The sequence below is a fragment of the Acartia tonsa genome, chromosome 13 (genome assembly GCF_053477335.1).
Source record: "Acartia tonsa isolate MP-2025a chromosome 13, ASM5347733v1, whole genome shotgun sequence".
Classification (NCBI taxonomy): domain Eukaryota; kingdom Metazoa; phylum Arthropoda; class Copepoda; order Calanoida; family Acartiidae; genus Acartia; species Acartia tonsa.
In genome coordinates, this window is record NC_137272.1 from 40730199 (window position 1) to 40756009 (window position 25811).

Genomic DNA, 25811 nt, shown 5'->3' on the forward strand with positions numbered 1-25811 from the left:
CTGTCTAGCGTATGACGCATCTACTGTTTGTCTGTCTATCGTTTGTCGCATCTACTGTTTGACGTATCTAGTGTTTGACGTAGTACCGTAGATACATAGTAATAGAATCATAGATTGTTTGATAGTTAGATAGATGTATAATTAATGTATGTGAAGAAAGTTAGTTAGATAGATTGTAATTTGACAGATAGACTGATATTTCATAGATTAACTTGGAAATAGATTCCAAAATAGAATTTCCAATTTAATTAGAATGTAGTTTTCCGTAGATAAATAAATTAGATTGACTGTTTCAGGAAAAGATAGATAGATAGATCAATGATATCAATACATAGATTTACTTTAAAGTTTGTATTGATTTGATTTACTTTAAGATTTCATTGAAAAATTTGATATAGTTAAACTAAAACAGAAAACACCCTTCCTTAAAAAAATTTTAAAATGAAACTTTAAATTTATTTTTAAATTAGGTATTCTCTTCCTTTTCATCTACTTAAAAATCTACAATGATGTCTATCCGTTCGTCTGCATGCTGTCTGATGCTTAAGATCTCAATAACCTCTGAAAAAAAAATAAAGTTACATATTAGCTACCATAAGACAAATAAAAGTTATTGTTAGATTAACAAATTTTAAGTCCGTATAGGCAAGGGACAAAGCCACTAGTAAAAAGAAAACAGATTAAAAGGATAACATTTTTAAAAGCGAAGCTTTTCTATGATTAGGGCCGGTCAGTACGTCAGTCCGTAACGGATAGTTTTTTTCGTTAATTTAGGCATGTTAGAATTGTACTATCGATTTCAAACTTTGCACGGTGATTCCTGTAGTAGTTTGAACGAAGCATCTTTATAAAAAAGTTCTAAAAATGTTAGTATGTCCTTAAACAGAATCCTGTATTTAATAAGTTTTGCAACAAATTCACTTATAACTTTGTCAAAACTTATATATTCATATTTTGTATATTCAGTTCTGACACTCTACAAGCGTTAATGTTCGTCTGTCATACTGTTTCAGAGCTTCGCGTTTATGGATGTTGTCATCCTTGTTAATATACAGATAGATAGATTCGTACAAACAGAAAGATATATAGATAGATGGATAAAAAGATAACGTATGCCTTCTTATGTGCAGTATATAAAGGCAAATCATATTCTTATCTTAATCCTGTACTATAAATGCATAAAGACAAGAATGAGTACAATAAAACAATGAAAGAGAAAATTTAAAAAAAGAAATTTTTGGAGGCTTAAAAAATCTGATCTTATAATTGCTTTTAATATACTATTTTTTAGGCTAAAGTATTGTTAGATGTTAATTTGAGATATCTTAAAAACAGTTGGTTCATGATTTTAGAATTATTAAACAACAATAATTAATAGATAAATATAACATATTTTTATTGGAATAATGGCAACAGTCTTATGTTAATGTAATAACACCAAAATAGTTTTCATAGATTTATTTGACTCATTACGTTAGAAGGACATAATGTAAGGGCTGTACGTCGTTTCAAACATGTATGTAGAGTAGCTGCGCTACTAGAAAAGAAATCTAATGAAATGAGATAAACTTGATTTTTTTTGGCACCTAGCGCCATTTGCAAAACTTGGTGTGCATTGATTTCCATATATTAACACGTCCTTTACTTATTTTACTTTATTATTAGGATATTTTAAAAAACGAATGAACGGACGAAAGAGAGACTGCATCTTAATATCTAGGAGTACCTAAAATTTTGAGAATAATAGTCCAAAACTTGTCCAGGGCTTTCTTGAAATAGAGGTCACAATAGACAAAAAAAATCTATCTACTTCATAGGATAGTTTAAAAGTCAAACTATCTATTTTCATACCTTTTGCATCAAGTAAACTCTTCTTAAAATGGATTAGACTAAGAGAAAACAATGTGTAGCAAAAAAAGAAAGGTGCATTTCATCAGAAAAACTATTATGCTTCTAATTTTTCTTAAGATTAATTCACTGGAATACTTAGAAACTTTTTTTCCCTTTAAAATATAAAATTTAAGGTGATAAGTCCTAACTGTGCATGGTAATGATTTGCGCCTGTTTTGAGCCAAGGCATTCCCCCTACTCTAACTATTTATGTCGTGTATCTGACATAGCAGCCGTAGGAACAATTTTTAACATCTTTAGTTATGATGCATTGTCGGACTGAAGTTCGAACCTTCCCGACGACGAGCGGATATGCTACGTGTTGAGCCTAGGTCGCATGTTAAGACATCGATAGTCATTTTCATAAAAATTGATTTTTTATTATTTTTTTCCGATTATTCTCCATCTTTCTTATTCTTTTCCATGACAACTTAACATCTGTTCTATAACTAACATGGTCCGTTTGTCCAATGTCTATCCATAATTTTTTTGTCCTTCGCAACAAATAGATGTTGTCATCCTTATTTTTCTCTAAAATAATTTAGTTTAATTGCTATATTTGTGTAAAAAATGATTTTAATTATATAGGATCAAATCAAATTTAACCTAGAGTGCAAAAAGTAAACAACAGAGTGACAAAATAAAAGATGTTAATCAGTTAGGGAGTTGAATCCATTTTTATAGAAGCAGAACTATAATCTATGATTATGGTTTGGACCCTCTAAAACTGTAATCTACCCTTCCACTTTCCCCTCTCTTGGTGAAGATATCTTCAACGCTGATACGATTTTTGAAATATAAGATTCCACTTTCAATAGAGGCGAAACTGAAATCATACATTTATGTTTCATATCAGCGTATTCATAAACATTGATTTCCTTATCTATATCGACATAATAGTAATGTATCATTCTACTTTCAATAGAGCCAAAACTGGAATGATACATTCAAGATAACATATCATATCTTTAAATCGACATAGTAGAAATGGTACATATTAGCACCAGATTTTTTTATTTTTTTATTTTTTTTTTAAATTACCTGATGGGGCAAAGCCCCTAGAGGCTAGGGGCGAAGCCACTAGTACTTAATAACCTAACCTTTCAAAATCCAATAAAAGTCCCCAAAGTTGTTAAGCCAGCAAATAAGAAAACTTTGGGGACTAGTGTAATAAACAGTCCGTTGTCCACCTCTCTCTCTGCTAGTTCCCAAAGTTTTATAATAACGTTTTCATTTTTGTTTGCTTAACATCTTTGGGGACTTTTACTGAATTTTAATTGGTTAGTTTATTTAGTATAGTGTCAAAACGTTTCAACCACCTGATGGCAAATTACAGTAGGGGTATTTTTGGGAATGTACATCCATTTATCGGCTATTGTCTTATCCCTTTAGATCTCTGTTGGCGATAAACTTGAATTAAAGTACCTAGAGGTTTTGGACCAGCTAAGAAGGTAATTTCAGTCCAATGTTCCCTACCTCCCTGGGTACAATAAAAGTTGTCTACAGGGAGGGAATAATGGACGAAAAATTAAATAAATTCTGTCTATAATAACATGAGAAAGCAGAATGAAAAGGACAGTAGCATCGTTATCAGAAAGTCCTGAATGTCCATTTAAAACATTTGACGAAGCTTTTTATATTATGAGTTATCTCTAATACATAGTAGCTTGATGTCTGTCTGTCTGTCCGTCCGTCCGTCCGTCTGAAGCTTAAGATCTTGGTAACCACTGAACCGATTGGATTCTACTCTTCAGGGTATATACCTATCGGTCCTCTGGTGGTTTTAAGCTATTTTCTTGGGGGGTGGGACACCCCCAACCCCCCCAAAAAAGAATATTCCCCCCCCCCAAAAAAAATATTTTTTTTGGCAAAAGATTTCCTTGGTCCTTTTTTTTGCAGAAGATTTCCTTGGTCCCTTTTTTATGCAGAAGATTTCCTTGGTCCTTTTACGAATTTCACCTAAATTTTTTTTGATCACCTCTTGGGGCAAAGCCCCTAGATGCTATGAGCGAAGCCGCTAGTAACAATATAAATTGATAAGATACATTCAAAATATTGCTTCTAAACGACGTTTTCTACAAAAAGGGTTGGTAAAAGTCTGTATGTCTAAAATCATCACTCTTATGGTTTGCAGGTTTCTAAAACTATGTCTTTTTAATATGTTCACTCTCAGCAAAATAAGGGAGGGTTTAAATTTCAGTAGTACCCAAAGTTTTATAAACATTTGTTGGATTTATAAATTTGTTAGTAGCGAAGCTACTCTATAATTCACTTTGTCCGTCAGTCCGTCCGTAACGCTATGGGGGAAATGGAATTTACTCAGCTCCTATAAAAGATAGGATGCTGAAATTTTTTGACAACATTTCCATCATTAAGGAGCACAATTGACTATAAAACGTCATTGGCGGTTGGACCGCTTTTTAGCAGGTTTTAGGCTATTTTTATATTTTTCACATTTTTCTCCATATCTTCAGTATTTATGGTCCGAATTTCAAAATTTTTCAGCTATAGATATCAAAATTAAATTTCCTGTCGTTTAAAGAAAACAGCCATGAAGGCCAGACTGCTTTTTAGCAGGTTTTAGGCTATTTTTATATTTTTCAAAATTTTTTCAGTTAGAGATATTTTCTGTCGTTTGGAGAACCAACAATGACGGTCAGACTGCCTTTTTGCAGGTTTTTGGCTATTTTTATATTTTTTACATTTTCCCCCATATCTTTGGTGTTTATGGTCCGATTTTCAAAATTTTTTCAGTTAAAGATATCAAAATTAAATTTCCCGTCGTTTGAAGAAAACAACAATGACAGTCAGACTGCCTTTTTGCAGGTTTTTGGCTATTTTTATATTTTTTACATTTTCCCCCATATCTTTTGTGTTTATGGATCGATTTTCAAAAATTTTTCAGTTAAAGATATCAAAATTAGATTTCCCATCGTTTGAAGAAAACAACAATGACCGTCAGTCTCATCCATGAATTTTTGTGCTTCGCTACTTATGGATGTTGTCATCCTTGTTACTTTACTATTTGTATAAAAATGTATATAATACAATACAATACAGGGTGCGGCACATAAATCCGGACAAACTCTAATTTTTAAACAAATGAAATGATTTTTTTGAATTTTAAAAACTGAGAGGCAGAATAGGTAAATGACTATTAGATTATTCAAAGAAATGGCGACCAACCTTAATCACCACCTCTACCCGCCTCCCCAACGGCCGGCAGGTCCAGGTCAAAATGCACCTGTCCAAGCTGGCGTAGCTCTCCTTGATAGTGGCAATGAGGGAGGTCTTTTTGGTATGGGCACGTCTATTGGTGCATGCTTCAAAGTAGCCCCAGGCCCTAAAGTCCATTGAATTAAGATCGGGCTGCTTGGAGGCCACATTTCCTTAGGAACATGAGTAACCACAGGATCCAAATTCGCCTAACTTTCAAGCTACCCTTAGACACGGAGGCTCTTATTTGGACCACAGTTAAAGGGAGTGTGAACGTAAAAATTTCTCATCTGATTATCAAATCTTAACATTTTCTTAGCATATTTCACTACACTGATCAACTAAAAACGTCCTATTAACAAAAATATTCAGGAATAATGCCTTGATTTTATGGTATTTTGGGAGGGAAAAAGGAAAAAACAGGGAAAATCTGAACGTTTTTGTTTCTTATAATGTTTGTAGTGATATTTAACTTGTCATATATAGTTGAAACAATTTACTTACTGTTAAGGATTTATTTTATGATATAAAATTGCCAATTCGTTTTTTTATAACATAGTAATTAGGTAATAAAAACCTATTTTAAATTTGTATTATTGACAAGAAAATACCTCACTGTCTTCAAAGGGTTGAATCTCACAGGTTATTTAAAATAATAATATCCTTTTTTATTGTGTTGGACAATAAATAACCCAAAACACTAAATTTGAAATAAATTGCTTCGTATATTACTTGTAGCCCTATATATTACATGAGGTTGTGTAGTTTTCAATTACAGATTGTATCAAAGTTCTAAAAAGTGTTTATCTCACTTTGGGTGTTCAAAAATTACATTTTTCATTTTTTGTATTTAAGAAAAAGCGGCTTTTAATGCTGGCAGAAAACCACCCAAAACGGGTTTAAATACCCGTTGTTCATTTATGGCCATGCCGAACCGGGTTTTTTTGCAACTTTCCTGTGCACGCCACTAGAGCAAAACAAAAAAATTGAAATTCCGTTTAGACCATTATAAAATTTTCAGCTCGATCGGCACATAAAAGTGGCGCTTGGCACTAATGGGTTAATTAAGCAAACAAAAGCGCGTTTTACTCTATCTGTGAGATATTATGAATGAGATAATGTTAAGATTTGATATTAAACTGTTTTTAACCTATTTTTAAAACATATATCAAAAATATACTATGACACCAGTAGAATCAAACTGCAGAGCCTAAATTTGAATAATATTGAAGTCCCCAATAAATTTTTGGGGGGGATTTAAAAATTAATTTTTACTGTTGCTGTGGTCCTCTTTGATCAGAGCAAAAGGTCTTTTTTTATTTAGTTAAAATTCATAGCTTTTAGAGTGTTTTTCTTCATAAATATTGTATTCTGGTATAGAGTAAAATTAGGCCTTTTGATTTCATCTAAATTAATTCATTAAAAAGTTAATTCTTTACAATATATACAGGGTGAGTCAGAAAAAACTGAGTTTTCCGATTTTCTGATACAACCAGTAGAATATGGAAAAAACAATTATAGGTTCTTGTTCTCTATAAAAATATACATTAAACTTAGAAAAGGTGTTTTTGAATATCTCTGAAAACAACAGCGCTTTTTAGAGCAAGAAGATTGTAAAAAGTGTGTGTGATTACTTTTACGGCCATTATTTTGTACTTGTCAGGTAGATTTATTTACAATAAAAAATGTCTACCATTCTAAAAAGATAAACAAACATATTTTTTGATTATTAAAATTTTTATTCAACATATTGTAAATATTTAAAAATACAATTAATTTAAATTAAATTATCACAGTATAAATCAAACGTTTTGTTGTAATCTATTGTTAAGACTTAATAACCCCGTGAACAGAAAACCAGCTCAGGACCGGAAATATTTCATCTTGTTACCTAAATTCCTCCCCCCTCCCCCTGAATTTCCTCTATATTTGGTGCAAGACTGGATTTAATCTCCAAAATCTCCGCCCCCTTTTGACAAATTATACTTGTGTGTTATAATCTATCATAATAACTTCATTTAAATAGGGTAGGGTTTCTAAAAGGCATTTTTTTTTAAATTCAAAACTTGATAACTTTTTTATCTTAAGAGATTTTTTTTGTCAAATAAAAAGGTTTTTTTTTTCTTTTTACTATAAGCTACGTTATTATAGAAGATTCTTTTAAACCACATGCATCACACTCAAGAAATATGAAAAAATGACAAATTGCAGTATTCTAAAAATGCTTTTGGGAAGAGCCAAAAAGCATTTTACCTTTAAAAATCATTAAAGTACTTTTCTTAGACCTTTTTCTAAATAAATATTGAAATTTTAAGATTTTTTTTATACTAAATAGATGAGTTATTTTAATTTTTCTTGATCAACATTTTTCACACAAGGCATTTTTTGACACCATACACCTATCATAGAGGCCGCATTTTTAGAGATAATGAAAAACACCTTTTACAAGTTTGATGTGCTTTTGTACAGAGAACAAGGACATATAATTATTTTTTCTGTATTCCTTGTGATTGTTTCTGAAAATTGAAAAACTCAGTTTTTTCTGACTCACCCTGTATATGATTTAACATTATCATGTTTGTTTTCTATCACTTATTTAAAACACATAAAAATCGGCTTTAAAGGGTTAAAATTGTGTAAGATGCTGTAAGATGACAACAAATGTTAATGCAATACAACAAATTTTTTTTGTCACATATACAAATTAGGGTGGGTTCATATCGGAATTAGACAAAGCAGGGATATGCAACAGATAAAATTAACCTTAAAAACATTTCTGACTGAAAAAGAATTTTTAAAAATTGAGTTTTAGAACACGACCACTTAAAAATATAATTCATTACTTATTAGTATGCAAAGACGACATTCAAATTTTTTTTTGAATCAGAACTATGGCTTCATGGTGCTCCCTGGAAAGACCTTGAGGAGCTGAATCAGGAACTTTTGTCCGTTTCTAAATATCTCGTTCCTAGCCTTAGAAATCACTAAAAAAACAAAAATTTTTAAGGTTTATTGAGAATTGTCCAATTTGTAGAGGTTTTTTAGATTTTCTCAGGCTAGGAACGAGATTTTTTTAAACGGACAAAAGTTCCTGACTCAGCTCCTCAAGGCATTTCCAGGGAGCAACATGAATCCATAGTTCTGATTCAATAAATTTTTGATTCTCATTTACAAATAGCTACACAATTGAATGTCTGGTCGTCAGCGGTTTTAAGACTTAGGATAAATTTTAAATCATCCAGAGGTGTATTATATCTATATAAATTGAGTGCAGATCCCCGCTTTGGCCTCAGAAAAAAAATGTCCAAAATCGACCCACCCTAATACAAATATGATATTATATAAGATTATTCAAACTTATTTTTAAAAATATTTTTAAAAGTATGTATCTTTTTTGTGTATGGTTTTCATTCTTTTCATTTTAATTAAATAAAAATTATTTAACTACATTGGAAATAAGTCACTTTGTGGAAACACTCTTTTTTTAAATGTAAAGAATTGAAATGAAAGAAGACTTCTTATAGGTTCAGACTTTAGAATTATATGTTTTATTGTATATGTTACATTTTTAAATGAAATTAATTGTTTTAGAAAAAAAAAACATTTTATGAACAGGGTAATGTTTTTTTTATTGTATCAATATAAAGTGAATTATATAAATTGTTCTAAAAGCCACAATATTACCCCGAGTAAAAAAAGACCTTTTGCTCTAGTCAAAATGACCAGAGCAACATTAAAAATTAATTTTTAAATCCCCCCAAAAAAGTTTATTGGGGACTTAATTCAAATTTGGTTATTTCGACCAAAAATCGAAAAATGTAATTTTTGAACGCTAAAAGTGAGATGAACACTTTTTAGAACTTTGATACGATCCGAAATTGAAAACTACACAACCTCATGTAATCTATAGAGCTACAAGTAATATATGAAGCGATTTATTTCAAATTTAGTGTTTCGGCTATAGGTGCCGCCGTTTTCGGGTAAAAAAACCCGCTGGTTGAAGTTTTAAAAGACACACACTACAAAAAAAGAAAATATAAAATTTGGGTGTTACATATCAGAAAACAAGAATAAAACTATTGGGTGACACCTAGAGATTACTAGGGTTATTAGGGTGGCTCAAACCCTTACTAATGACGTAAACTGTTATTTTTATTGGTTGAAAAGTTAAAACCGGGTAATAAAAACCGAAACCGAGCCGGGTTTTAAAACTTTCGGGTATTTATGGCCAAGCCGAACCGGGTCATAATAGGGCGTAAAAAATCGATTAAAAAATCATATAAAAAATAATAATTTGAATAAAACGAATTCACAAATAGATGTACTTGTCAATAAACATTAGATTTCACGAAAAAAATCAGCGACTTAACTATAAAAACAAAAAAGTTAGAAGGGGTATTTTGAATTTTTATGATTTTCAAATTTTGTTGAGCTATACTGGCAAACGGAAGTAAGCTAAACTGCCTGCTCCAGGGGGAAATGAAAGCCAGGGTAGTAGAGGGGGGATTCAAACTGAGAATGATGCAATTATGAAGCCGGAAACCGGTTTTTTTTCCATTTTTCGGAACCGGGTTTTAATGTCCAATTCGGCACTAATGGGTTAAATTGTGTTTTTAAATGTTTGAACCACTAATTTTAATCTACAGAGGGGTTATTTAGTGCTTCATCATTATGGATGTGCATTAATTTATTGGCCATTGTCTTATCTCTATAGATCCCTGATATGTTTCATAATTTTATTTGTTAGCTTTGCTTAAAGGAAGCCTGCAAGAAATACCACGCTTTAACTGCTGAAATACTGCCACAAGTAGACCCAATACCCCAAATTTGAAGCCTTCAGCTTCTATAACAAAAAAGTTCTAGGCATTTTAAAATGACATTTTATGTACAATGAAAATTTTAAAAGAATTTTAATGCTGATGCTAGAAATTTTGAAATTAAACTATGTGGCCTAGAAACAAAATTATAAGCTTATTTTTGTCATAAAGGACCTAGGAAATCTTCTGCAAATCCCTTATCCCTTATCCCTGCTTGCATGTTTGTATAATATGTTTGAGAAATTTTTTACGTAGATTTCTAAAATAATGTTGATTTTTAAAAAAAATAATTATTTCTATGTTTTTTTTAATCCAAAAATTTAATCGACACATTCTGACAAGTTTCCGCATTATGGAAAAAAAGCTATAGATATGTTTTTCATAAAACCGCTCATCAGTCTGACATCAGAACAAGTAGCAAAACTAATTATTACATGTGTTCTGAGATATTAAGAAATTTCAGAAAGTGCATTGAGAGAGAAAGAGACAGAGAGAGAAAGAGACAGAGAGAGAAAGAGAGAATAGAAAAGGGGGAAAGGTGTAAGAGTTTTAGAGGGAGAAAGAGAAAGAAGGGGTGGAGTGTTCAAAATCTTAAATTTTTCTGTTCTTTTTTCTGCTAATGGAAAGGTAGCTTTGTAAATAAAAAATTGTTTTAGTTTATTTAAATACATTACATTTAAAAAAATGTTATTTTATATATACTATATGAAGCTAGCTTTTTGACAACAAAGTGAAAAAAACCGTGAGATAGAACACTCCCCCAACTTTCAACCCCCTCCCCCCACCAATCTACAATGTTTTATTTTGGAGATAAATTTTTTTATCTAAATCTAAAAGTTTAAAAACTTTATATTTTCATTCTTATTTTCCTTTTTTACTGTATGTAATTTTTAATCGAATTAAAATAATAAAATTGCAATTTAAATCTACAAAATATCACCCCCTTCTGTAAGAGGGACAGAGAAAGGAAGGGTGGGTAAAGGTTACGAAATTGAATGATGTCCAGTGGATTAGAACCGGTTATGTTTTTAATTGTACAGGAGGAAAGATGACTATGATACGATGCGATAATTGGCTGAAATATTCTCCATAATGGGTTTATTATTATTAGATAAACAATCCTAATAAACTAATACAGTTTTTAGACATCATAATTTCCCTAAACAACTTTTATCTGAAGCTAAATTCAAATATTTTAAGAAAGTTGTATTAATCAATTATTGCAAAAATACCTGTCAAATTGTTTACTCTCAATTAAATTTTTTTGTGGTATGATTGTGTCTATGTATTATTCCTATTGGTCATATTAAGTGATTGGGGATTTAGACATCCTATCTATCGTAAAATATCTAAATATAACTGTCCAGAGAGCGGAAAATAGTTAATTTTCTTTGATTAAATTTTAAAAAATTAACACCATTTTTGAAATCTACATAAAAAAATTCACAAATATATTGTACAAACATATTACAGGGATAAGGGATACGGGATTTGCAGGAGATTTCCTAGGTCCTTTAGGTTTCCAGTAACTAATTATATATTTACAATAAAAATGTTCATTTTTATAGTCAAAATCATTAAAAAAAATTAAGTTTAACTTGCGTTGTATCGAGTGTACTGTAGCCAATCAGAAGGCTGAATCAGCTAAGCAACCAATCACAGCTGAGCTTGTATTACTTTCCCCCTTTGTTTCCGCTATGATTTTTGTTTACAAATGCAATTTAAATCGAATTTTTTTCATAGATTTTGACTAAGAAATGTGGTGTTTTTATTGTAAAAATGTAATCAGTTTTCGGCAATCTAAGTTTCTGACAAAGATAAGGTTTTAATTTTTTGTCTAGGAGACATAATTTAATATTGTTTTTTCTTTTATGAGCATTGGAAATCTTTCAAAATTATCATTGTACAGTATACGTTACGAAAAATGACCGGTCTTTAAAATGATCTAGCCCCCCCTGTAATGAAGTTGTAACCTTGTTTTTTGTATGTGTGATCTTTATATACATGTATACTGGTGTTTGTTGCGGTAAATTAGATCAAAGAACATTTTTTGACATTCAGCAGACCATAAAAGAAGAAATTCAAAATGAAAAAATTCATACCCTTATTTTTTAAAGTAAATTTTACTTAAGCAGAAAAATCATATAGTAAAATTGAAATAAGCATAAGGGTTGTATCAAGTTTTATCTTCAGCATAAAATTCTGCTTTCATAGACCCCTTACCCGACTTCCTAGCTCTCATACAAGTCATTTAAGCCCAAAAAGTATGTATCAAGACCTCAAAATCTATGATTTTTCGGCTTAACCAAAATTCAATTAAAATACATTAGGGTCGGAATTTTTTCATTTTGAATATTTTCTTTCATAGCCTGCTGAATGTCGAAAAATGTTCTTTGATCTAATTTACCGCAACAAACACCATTATACATGTATATAAAATAGGGTTACAACTTCATTACAGGGGGGGCTAGACCATTTTAAAAACCGGTCATTTTTCATAACGTATACTGTACATAAAATGCTATTTTGAAATGCCTAGAACTTTTTTGTTATTGTAGCTGAAGGCTTTAAATTTGGGGTATTGGGTCTACTTGTGGCAGTCTTTCAGCAGTTAAAGCGTAGTATTTCTTGCAGGCATCCTTTAAGTGAAAGCTTTTCATTACATTAAGTTTTAAGTCTTAAGTATCTGTTATAACATATAATATAGGCCAAAGTTAAACTTTATCTAAAAGTGATAGGACAATAGCAGATTGGTTATCATACCTTTTTACATAAAATTGAAATGGTTTGGCAAGGATAATTAATATTCCATCGTCCTTTACCATTTTCCCAAAGTTAATTAAATCTATAAGGCCTTTGAACCTAATTTATTAAGCTATTTGAAATATATTTAAATCTATTTTTACAGTTTTAAAGAATCCTGAGATAATAATTACCTTTACATAAATTCAATCCACCTACAACGAAAGCCAAAATAGACAGGCAAAATTTCTGGATTCTATTTTGTACTTCAGTTTGAATTTTCATTGGTTTGAAATAAATACACATTTAAAATAATCTTTGTCTAAGAAAAGATAAATATACCATGTGTTATTTTATTTTACTTTTTGGGCTAATTATTATTGCTGAGAGAAAAGAAAAAATAAGTATTTTTTCTGTTGATTTTTTGGTATCTGTGCATATAAAAGGAAACAGCATTATCCCCTTAAGAATTTTTTTTATCAATTTTAAACCAAGAGACATTTAAAATCCATTGAGAACAAAATCCTAGCTGCTCTTTCTTTGCACTTATTTCATTTTTAAGATTTGAGGTGAAAACACCAAATTCAACAAATATACAAGGCAATTCTACTTTGAATACAGGAAGATAAGATGTGTTTCTGTAAATTGTGCTCAGTATACTTTTAGATACTTTAAAATCTTATTAATGTGAAATCAATGCAGCAGTTGTGATTTGACTTGAATTTGGTTAACTTGTCTTTGTGTTTTATTTGTTTTCTTTTTGATCTTAAACATTAAGGTATAGAATTCTTTACTTATTAAGAATCAAGAAAATTTAGAGACACCATCTCTAAATCAGCCAATAGAATAACTGTAGAAGAACAATCTGGCTAAGTTATTGGTAAAAATGTGTAAAAATTTTGACAGGAAAGAGATAAAATTTGCATTTCTTAAGACAAAGATAGCTTTTTAGAATCATATGGTTGAAAAATTCCTTTGCTGTAATACTGGAATGATTGATAAATAACAAAAAATAAACAAAGGTGTTTATCTGCTAGAATTTCTCTTTTTAGTTGATGGATTATAGGACCAGTTTGAGCAAATCGATATCCTTTTTAAATTGTGCTAATATGACTCTACAGGTTATCTGATTCTTGACTGTAGGATAAATATTTCTATAATTTTCTATATATTTCTAATAAACTGCTAAATAACAAATTGTAATTAATCTGTTTCTATTAGAATTTTTGAATTAAATTCATTAATAAATGGAAGACCAACTATTAAAGGAACCCTGCAAGAAATACCTCTCTTTAAATGCTGAAAGCCTGCCATAAGTAGACCCAATACAAAAAAAATTGAAGCCTCCAGCTTCAAAAACAAAAGAGTTAAAGAAATTTCAAAATGATTATTTTAGTACAATGAAAATTTAGTTTTTCATTGCTAATGATAAAATTTTCATTATTAAAATACGTTGTCTGGAAGCAAAATTAATAGCTTATCTTTGTCAAAAACTTAGATTGCCAGTAACTGATAACATTTTTGCAATAAAAACACCCTTTTTTATATTCAAAATGTCTTTGAAAAATTCTGTTTAAATTGCGTTTGAAAGCATTAAATTATAGCGAGAAAAAATTAAATTAATGTAAGTAATACAGATGCTCAGCTGTGATAGGTTGTTCAGCGGACTTAGCGTGGTCTCAGAATTCTGATTGGATAGAAATCATAAAGGCTGGCATTCTCACACTACATTACTCTCAATACAATGCAAATTAAACTGACTTTTTAAAATGATTCTGACTATAAAGAAAGGTGTTTTTATTGTGAAAATGTTATCAGTTACTGGCATCCTAAGTTTCTGCCAAAAATAAGCTTATACTTTGCTAGGCAACATATTTTGATAATAAATAATTTATTATTAGCAATGAAAAACTTTCAAAATTTTCATTGTACTTAATGCAAAAAACCACATACATCTTAATTTTTGAACATTTATTTTCTCATAAAAGCATAGAATAGTTACCACTAAGCATGACACCCCTACTAAGTAATCAATTGAAATTATTTGACTTATATATATATATACAAGGATGACAACATCCATAAGTAGCAAAGCACAAAATTTCGTGGATGGGAATGACCGTCATGGTTGTTTTCTTCAAACAACGGGAAATTTAATTTTGATATCTAAAACAGAAAAAATTTTGAAAATCGGATCATAAACACCAAAGATATGGGGAAAAATGTAAAAAATTTGAAAATAGCCAAAAACCCTACAAAAAGGCAGTCTGACCATTATTGTTGTTTTCTTCAAACGACGGGAAATTTAATTTTAACATCTTTAACTGAAAAAAATTTGAAAATTGGACTAAAAACACCAAAGATATGGGGGAAAATGTAAAAAAAATATAAAATAGCCAAAAAACCTGCAAAAAGGCAGTCTGACCTTTATAGTTGTTTTCTTCAAACAATGGGAAATTTGATTTTGATATCTATAACTGAAAAAATTTTGAAAATCGGTTCATAAACATCAAAGATATGGTGGAAAATGTAAAAATAGCTAAAAACCTGCAAAAAGGCAATCTGACCGTTATTGTTGTTTTCTCCAAACGACGGAAAATTTAATTTTGATATCTTTAACTGAAAGAATTTTGAAAATCGGACCATAAACACCAAAGATATGGGGGAAAATGTGGAAAATCTAAAAATAGCCTAAAACCTGCTAAAAAGCCGTCCGACCGCCAGTGATGTTTTATAGTTAATTGTGCTCCTTAATGATGGGAATGTTGTCAAAAAATTTCAGAATTCTATCTTTTATAGGAGCTGAGTAAATCCCATTTCCCCCATAGCGTTACGGACTGACGGACTGACTGACGGACGGACGGACAAAGTGAATTATAGAGTAGCTTCGCTACTAATAAGTCAAATCATACTATTTTTTGATAAATTACTTATAAGCAATCAATGAAAATTATTGCTTATTTGGCTTATATACCAAATCATGCCTTTTTATGTTAAATTTCTTATAAGCAATCGATGAAAATTTTTGCTTATTTGGATTATATCAGCCAAATCTTCAATTTTCGTCATAAACTGCTTACAGGAAGGAAGGAATTAACCCTTACAGCTCGGGCCCCAATTCCCACCTTAATAGATCGGGGGGGGGGGGGGGCTCAAGGAGCCCCCCCCTCTATCTCGGCTCCTGTTACAGATAAAGACGTAAAATTTTTTCTGGTGGTTCATGTGTATTTTTAGAGAAAATTACTTTTTCTAGTCATAGCGGCCAGGCCGCACCTTAGCCGCTTTTTAGCGGCCAGCCGCTAAATTTCAAAACAGCTGTAGAGTGGCCAATTTTGCAGCTAGGAAGACCAAATTTTAGGACGAACTTTTATTTTTCATAACAAAAAAATTACTTTTTCTGATCATCGCCAAAAAAACGGCAAATAACGGAAACCGCCATTTTCGGCGGTTACGGCGGTAAAACGGCGGTTGGCGGCGCCAATTAATATTTAAATCTGTTTGATGTTGCTAAAGAATTTACCAAAAAAAATTATAGGACTCTAGCTGTAATAGAAGCCACGATATTCATGATATATGTCTGTAGTAAAAGCCGGACAAAAATCGGTCATAAAGTCGGTCAGGGAGCGGTCAAACGGTCATAACACAACTTTTCTCAGAAGGTCATTGATATCTAAGTATTCACCAAAAAAATTTTAGGTTTCTCCTTATACACAAAAGTCATAATGTAGAAATTAAGATTTATTTAGAATTTTTTTTTTAATTTTGGTGCTACCCAACCGACTTTGACCGGACACCACGACCGACACAGACCAGATATCCTAATAAAATCAATTCTTGCCGACGTATAATTACTAAACTTAAAAAGTCATGAAGTCACAGCACTCCATCTTACCTACAAAAAAAATGAGATTGAAAAAACTAGAGGGGGGGGCTCTTTGAGCCCCCACCCCCCGATCTGTAAGGGTTAATTATTACTCCTTCTTTTTCTTTACTTCAACTGATACAAGCAACATTTACTATAAATGTCTAAGGATTTATTTACTCCATCCACTTTTAACTCACAAATCAGACCAAATTGTTCAGTAATTGTTCAGTAACTTACCACAAAAATGCACAATTAGATAAGCAATTAACCTCTTAGTGCTTACTTACACGGTGAGAGATTACTAGGGAAATATTAAGATGAAATAAATTGAACAAAAAAATTACAAATATATACAATTGAATTAATTAATAAACTACTTTCTTAATATAATTTTGAATACTCATTTGATATCCTTTTTAAAGTATTTTTTAAAAAATAAACAAAACATCTTTTATATAAGCTCTTTGTATGTTTTGTTTATTTAATTATGAATATACAACAATGTTTAAATTATATATAAAATCTATGTTTTTTTTTCACAATTGACATAATGTTAAAATAGTATGGTACATTTCTATTATGTCGATGTTAAAAAAGGAATGGAAGATTACAGAAACATAGATATTAAAAATGTATACCATGATTCCAGTTTCGCCTCTATTGAAAGTGGAATCTTACATTTCAAAAATCGTATCGGCGTTAAAGATATCTTCACCAAAAGAGGCAAAAGTAGAATCTTACATTTCAAAAATCGTATCGGCGTTGAAGATATCTTCACCAAGAGAGGGAAAGTGGAAAGGTAGATTACAGTTTTAGAGGGTCCAAACCATAATCATAGATTATAGTTCTGCTTCTATAAAAATGGATTCAACTCCCTAACTGTTAATTGCATCTTTTGTTGAGATTTTGTGCATTGTTTACACATCTACTTTTGATTGCTACTTTAGATGGGTGGGGTTATAACAGGGGGATAAGACAATGGGCAATAATTAAATTGAAATCTCGAATAATGATACACAAAATTATCCCTTTTGTAGTTTACAGTAAGTAGTTGGAACGCTTTGATACTGAACTTAATGACCCAACCAATCAAAATTCAATAAAATTCCCAAGAGTTGTTATGCCTACAAATGAGAAATGGCTATTATAACACTTTGGGGACTAGTATAATAACCAGCCCATTGTCCCCTCCCTTCCTGGGTTATAGCACAATTAGTATACAGGGATAAGACAATTGACAATAATTTAATACAAATCCCCATTGTTGATAATTAGAATTTCCACTTTTTAAAATAATTTTGAACCAATTCAATCAAATGTAAAAACCAAAAATAACTTAACTGCAACCTATCTAAACCCAAAATAACTATTTTATTTTTATTTCATACAACATGAAAAATCAAAATCTTTTAAAATCATTGGATATCTCTTTATTTATCTTTCCATAGACGTTAACCGGGGGAGGGAGGGGTATAACCCCCCTCCACTTTGAAACCTCTGATTATACCCCCTTTAAAAATTTAAAATACACAAAAAAAACCTCAAACCTTTGAAACCCCTTATTTTACCCTACTTAAAAAAGCTTGGACGTTCTTCTTTATTTATTTCTATTGTGTTTTAAAATCAGATGTACGATACCAAAACCATTTAATTTCAACGTTCATACAAACGTACATTTATTATGAAGCTCCAATATGCTGCTATCCTTGTCTGTTAGTCTGTCTATCACGTCTTAATCATGCCATCATTTCATGTGACGTAGCGTGTTTGCCTAATTCTCAAAACAAATGCATAACAAGTGAATTAATTGTTGTAGGTGCTCAGCCTTTAATAACAAGATATTCAAACATCCTATTTTTAAAAGTTAAGGTTTTCTATAGTTAGGTCGATCTGACCATCCGTAACGAACGCAAAACTTTTTTTTCGTTAATTTAGTCATGCTAGAATTGTCCTATCGATTTCAAACTTTGCAGGGTAATTTTTGTATTAGACGATTTAGAAAGCGTAGCAACACTATAATCGTTATATGATTATAAGATTGATCTTATTTTTGAAATGCTGATTATTAAGACAATGTATTTACAATGTTATGAGCGAAGCATCTCTGTAAACAAGTCTAAAAAATGTAAGAATGTCCTTAAATAATATCCTGTATTTAATTAGGCAGTTTTTCAACAAATTTTGTTTCGACTTTTATACATTTATATTCTGGTTATTCAGTTTAGACACTGTTAATGTTTTTTTGTTCTACCGTTTCATAGCTTTGCTTTTATGGATGTTGTCATCCTGGTTAACTACAAAAGTTTTCATATATTTTATATAAACACCTCAATCTAGCAAATTCGTAAGAATCTGACCATCATTCTGCATATTGTCATATTTCTTTCCGCGAATATAGGAATGAAAATGGACATTTTTACTCGAAGATTTTTGGTCAAATAATTTTATTTGGAATATTCAAAATTCAACACATCTTGACATTTGGTTCAAATGCAATTTAATTGAGGATCAGGGGCGTGCGGGAGGGGAGTTTGGGCGGGTGTTGACCCACCCTAGCAAAATTCTTAAGGGGGTGAGGGGATGTAAAGTTTATCTCATAACACTTTGATTGATACTGTATTATAAAGCTAAGGCTGAACTCCATAAATTTGAAAGAAATGTTTTTATGTTTTTGATGGTTTTTCTTTCAGAGATATAAAGGGATAAGACAATGGTCAATAATTCATGTACATCCTTAATAATGATACACACACTTAACCCTTTTGTAGATTAAAATTAAGGGTTGAAACGTTTTAACACTCAACTTAATGAAGCAACCAATCAAAATTCACCAAAGTCCCCAAAGTTGTTTATCGAATAAGAAAATGTTATTATAAAACTTTGGGGACTAGTGTAATAAACAGCTCTTTTGCCCCCCATCCTCTCTGGTTATTTTGACTTGTGTTTAGCATTTTACGCAAAGAAAGTATGATGATTATAACTATAAAGCATAACCCTGTGCACTGTGCAAAAAGTTAAGAGTTCCTGAGGAGGTTCTGGGTGAACGTTACCTGTGAAGCAGGTACAAATCTAAATCAGACACAAGTAGTAAAATATCTGGGAATCTATGAAGAAGATGATTAAAGTCCCTCAACAGATTATGACGTCATACATTATAGTAGCCAATGAGAGGCCAGTATAGACTGTAATTGACCAATGGTAAAATTTATGCGGGCCTCTTATTGGTTATTTTATCGTATGACGTCTTAATCTGTTGCGGGACTTGTTTTTCCAAATATTCTAAAACCGTATACTTGAAATCAAAGTAAATAAGTTGAATTAACTTAACTTTCAAAGCTGAAACTTTTCTATAACAGGTTCGAGTATGTCTATCACATAACAATCATTTAGTATAATATAAGCTAGATGCTAGTATGTATATATGTCAAGGATTTAAGCTTATTTGTTAGAAAATCTAAAGATGCTAGAGACTCGAGAGGCTTATTATTTTCGAATGTTAAAAATGATCATTATCATGACAAAATGTATTATTTTTGTCATTTTATTACAGTATAGAATATGTTACAAAAATTAAAACTTTTTGTTATTTCTATAATTTCAAGCAAGGACGTCCAAGCTTTTTTTTTATTTTAGTGATGGTAAAATGAGGAGTTTTAAAGGTTTGCAAGTGGTGGGGGTAATCTAATATACTTCCAAAATTTTTTTTTTTTTTGGGGGGGGGGGCGTCTTCACCCATGGATTTGATCATCTCTGTTGAAAAAGTTTTTCCTTAAAATAGAATTACTAAATCAATAGACTAAATCTAATGTTAAAAGTAAAAGTAAAACTTAAAATATAAAATAAATTTGTACAACTCAGGTGCTGTGATTAAGCCAATTAATCACATTTGAAATTACCGGAAGTTAAATGTTTTACTTGCGTATAGTTGGCGTAAAACTTGTTTTGGTGTTACTGAGGAGAAGTGGGTAAGAAGTGGGGAGAAATAAGGGAAGAGGGTTGTGCTGAAATTTTCACTCAGAATTGTTTGTCAGAATCTCTTTCCCTTTTCCATGGTACAACTAAAGTCTTAATAATGCCACGTCTCGCGGTCGTAGCGGTCATGCGTCATATTGGAAGGGTGGCGCAAATTTCAGATATCAGTTTTCGCTATTTTATGTACTATTTTTCTCTATAAGATAAAAGCGATGCTTGCAATATTATTTAATTCGCTATAATATAAAGATATTTTTTTTCCAAATCGTGAAATCCGGGATCTGAAATTTGCGTCACCCTTTTAACCTGACGCGTGACGGCGTATGATCGAAAGACGTGGCATTATTTTGTCTACTATCATGCTTAACTCAGATTTATCCTATGATTTAGAGGGGGGTGGGGCAATAACCCTTTGGGCCTCTACTACATGCAGGCCTACACATTACCCAATAAAACCTAACCAATATCATACAATAGAAAAGCTAACCTCCTTATTTCTAATCTTTTTATAATAAAAAATATTCTCGTGTGCCTTAAATATTTAAGAAGTTTGATTCAGTTCTAAATGATCTGTTCTTTAAGATCGCCAAAAGTTGACTTAGTCTCCGCTGTTAAAGGACTGGCCTTTTCAGAGAAAAAAATCCATTAAAAATAAATTTATTGACTTTTCTCCATATGTATCTATGAATTTTTTTCATGCACTTTTTTTCTCTTTTTCAAGGATTGTTTTTTGACCTTTCATTTATGTTGATCTACAATTTTTCCTTTTTGTCATATAAGGATTTTAAATATGTATATGGTTGTGTTGGCATTTAGGAATTGGTAAAATAAATCTTAAGTTTTAGGAATTCTTCTAGAATGAGGTTTTAGGCTATTTGATATCTTAATGGAAGTAAAAAAACATAATGTATATTCTTCTCTACCCAAAAATAATCGAATCTCGACCACAACGCTTTTCACTAGAGTCTTAAAATAAAAATAATTTAATTTGTTTATTTCCAGTATGGCTTCTAAACCGTTAGTTTCCGATGAACTAGAGCCGATTAGTTTCGTATTATAAACTATTTTGCACGGATAATTAAATAAAAAAGAATAAAATTGTAAGCCTGGACCTTAGGCCCTCGGAGCCTACAAAACTGAAATTAATCTTTATTGACTTCGAAAGCTGTTTATAATACGATGCGATAAATAATTATTGCCAAATTTTAAAACTATATAACTATGCCTTTTTCTATGAATTTAAAATTTGTATTTATTTGAAATGTCAGTCCATTTGAACTTTTTATCTTTAAAAATAAGAAATCTACGAGATCCATTTAAATTTTTATTTTCAAAGTCGCGAAGCTCCTAAATATTTCACAATGTCTGTTTGTCCGTATTCTTGGCTAGTGATAAAGATTCACTATGATATGGGAAAAACGTAAATTTCTCAATATTGCTTTACTAGGTTATTCATCCCTAGCCATTAGTGAAGAAATTTAAAGAAAATAGCCTAAAACCACATTAATAAAGCTTTCCTGAAAATTACATTACACTTGGATTAGTTTCAGACTAATAAACTTACTACTTTATTTTACATGATATGCTTACAAGAAATAAAAGATATGCTTCGTTTTTTAGTGTAGAATCCTACGACTAATAAGTAATAGTTCTACTGACGGGCATTCCTCAACAATAGAGGAGCTGGGCTACTAAAATAGACGGACGGACACAATCACTTATAAGAGTTGCATCGCTACCAGAATTCGTGCAGTAAAAAATGACAAAAAAAACGCGATTTTGTCTAACAGACTTTAATTATATATGCACCATTTTGCCAAAAAATAAAACGTTTCTCTTTTTACTTTCACAGAATTAAGTTAACCCATTAGTGCCGAGCGCCACTTTTATGGACCGATCGAGCTGAAAATCTCAGGGAAGCTTTATAATGGTAAAAACGGAATTCCAATTTTTTTGTTTTGCTCTAGTGGCGTGCACAGGAAAGTTGCAATAAAACCCGGTTCGGCGCGAGTAAAAAAACCTTGCGGCATTAATAACCGTTTTTGGCGTTTTTTGGTGCTTTCCCCCGGCATTAAAGCCCGTTTGCGACCTAAATACCCGGTTATTTGGCCCAAAAAATTAAAAATGTAATTTTTGAACGCCCAAAGTGAGATGAACACTTTTTAAAACTACGATACGATCCGTAATTGAAAACTACATAACCTCATGTAATTGATAGAGCTACAACTAACATACAAAACAATTTATATCACATTTAAGATTTTGGCTATAGGTACCACCCCTTTTTGGTTAATAAACCCGGTTTTTGTTGTTGTTGTAAAAAAGATCTATTAGTAAAACCGGGTAATGAAAATTTCAGACTTTCCCCCCATATGCCGAGCCGGGTCTATATAGAACGTAAAAAACGATAAAAAAATCATATAAAAAATAATAATTTGAATAAAACGAATTCACAAATGAATGTAAATGCCAATAAACTTTAAATTTCACGAAAAAAATCACTAACTTTACTTCATAAACAAAAAAGTTAGGAGGGGTATTTTAAAATCACCTTGTTTTTCTTGGTTTTCAAATTTTGTTGAGCTATACCGGCAAACGGAAGTAAGCAAATCTGCCTGCTCCAGGGGGAAATGAAAACCAGGGTAGTAGAGGGGGGATTCATACTGAGAATGATGCAATCCTAAAACTGAGAACCGGTATTTTTCGGCATTTTCTGGAACCGGGCGTTAAAAGCCGGTTCGTCACTAATGGGTTAAATGTTGACATTTTTGACAAATCTTACGGTGAATCTGTTCTATAATTTAATATGTACTCATTTTGTTTGCATTTTCAAATTTTCTCAACTCCATTTAATTTGGCCAGGGGGAACTCTTCTCGGAACGCTTTTGATAAGGAAAGGTTTATTTACTTACTTAATTAAAATTATATAATTTAAAGAAAATAATTTGTGTTCTATGGATTTATTTATAAAAGATTTTTTTTTCTAATTTAGAAAATTAATTTCGGAAGAACGATTAGATTAAACCAAAAATTAAATTTGTAAAAATTTTTAATTTATTAAAATTTTGTTTAATCCTTTTAAAAAAGTAACAGGATGTCTATCTCATTTGTGTATGTGTAGCAAAGGATCTCGCTAACCGCTGAACCGATATGGTTTCTCTTTACAGCAAAGCTTCTCATAGATCATATAAGTATTTTGTGGGAAGATATATCGATCCCCCAAAAATATATCGACATAGGTAAATATTTTCTCGTATTCATTCGAATCCGGTGGATAGGAACCGGTTCTCATCCATACGAAAAAACTATGTCTGGCATCGTATTATATCCAGCTTTCTACGAATATAAAAATGTACAATCATAAGATTAAAACCTTCGGCACCTCGGGGCTAAAAAAACTGGTTTTAATCTTATGATTGTACATTCTATATCCGCGGAAAGCTGTTTATAATACGATGCGAGAAATAACTATTCCTTGCAAGTTAAAAAAATAATGATAGATATTATTATTTTCGACCATATTTTATACATGGATATGAAAGGGATAAGACAATGGCTGATAAATTTATGTACATCTCAATTGAAAATATACAAAAGTACGACTTCTGTACATTACAATTAGTGGTTGAAACGTTTGGACACTCAGGTTAATAAACCAGAACAATCAAAATTCAATGAGGCCCCAAAGTTGTTAAGCCAACGAATAAGATAACTCTGTTATAAAACTTTTGGGACTAGTGTAATAAACAGCTTATTGTCCCCTTCCTATCTGAATTTACATGTACAGACTGAATAAGTCAGAGAACAGCTGCGCTACTAAAATTATAGCTATTGAGAAACTTAACGGTGATAATCCGGGAGAATGGCCGCGCTTTTTTATGCAATTCCATTTCTTTAAATGTAACTCTGATTAGGTATTTAGGTTGGCTGGGGATTAGATAATAAGATAGTAAAAAAGGCAGGTTTGTTGCACAGATACTTTAATTGTAGATAAATCAACCTTTTCTTCTATTAAAATGAGTCTATAAACCTGCGAGGCCCTATCTTTACGGGATACTATACCTGTGGGGGGTTTTCTAATCCTTACTTGACCCAATCTAAATACTGTAAGTTTAAGAAATACAGGTTACCTTTTACAAAACCACCCGGGCATCATACATCAGATTTTTCTACATAAATATTTAAAGAAGATAAATTTCTTAGGCTGAATTTACATTAATATATTTGGTTAGGCTAAGGCATTCCTTCTACCTTTCACTTCTTGCTAGATTGTTACTTTTTAATCGGTTGAGAAATTTTAGATGTAATTTGCTCTAAAAGTACCTGTCAGTCTGTATGTCCAAGATTGAGTTTTACTTTTCAGGGAATATCCTTACTAGTTATCCCATGGTTTTATACTTGTATGTGTGTGTGTGGTAGGGGGTGGGGTTAAGATGAGGGGTTGGAACCCTAATACTATATTTCTAACCTTATTAATTTTACCATGCCTTTGTATTACATTTAGATTCGTTAGTTCTAGTAGATTAACCATTTACCCCAATGCCATTCTTTAAATAATTTTTTTGCTTTGCAAGGAGTATAGATATAAAGTACAAAAACTGTTCATCCCCTTAATTTTAGATATAGAAAATGTTGATAGTTTCCTCCAAATTTCATTGTCGAGCACGTAAATTATATTTGGTATTGAACGGGATTGGGCACCGCTGGTATAGACCCCGCAGGGTTAGTTCCAGCCGCAAGGGTAGGGAATGGTTAGTGAAGAAAACTTTCCCCCTTTCTTATTTTCAAATTTAGATTCAGAATTTCTTTGTATCTGTGTATCTCCCATGGCATCATTCGAAGTGAGAGCATAAAATAGGCCAAATCTAAAGATAAAAAAAGTCTTTAAAAGTCCCTAAAAACAATCAATTCGGCGATACAAACAAGAAAAAATGTTACGCTACTCTTCGATATAATTTTACTTGTTAATTTTGCAATTGAAAAAAAACAACAGCTAAAAGTAAATATACATACCACAAGTCCAAAATTTATGGCCGTTCAATTGTCAATTTATTTGTCCCTTTGTATACAGTACAACCCTACTTTTTTGCACACGAATAAGGTGTTCAATAAAGCTTTGGGAGGGTTAAAAGAAGATTTCCCAACCCCTCCCAAAAAAATCTTACCCTAATTGTAAAATTTACATAAGGGGGGAGGTTGTAAGTACTACTCCTATTTTTTTTTTTTGGGGGGGGGGGAGGTACAAATACACATTTTGTCATATAAAATTACCAAAAATATTCCGGGTAAAAATGATGGGCTTTGAAAAA

At 31.3% G+C, this 25811-nt stretch overlaps 1 protein-coding gene across 1 annotated transcript in view; it reads left to right on the plus strand.

Annotated features, from left to right (window-relative positions):
* The window catches only part of LOC145335307 (uncharacterized), a 111336-nt gene that overhangs the window by 15785 nt on the left and 69740 nt on the right, over positions 1–25811 (plus strand). The gene's annotated exons all lie outside the window — the stretch shown is intronic.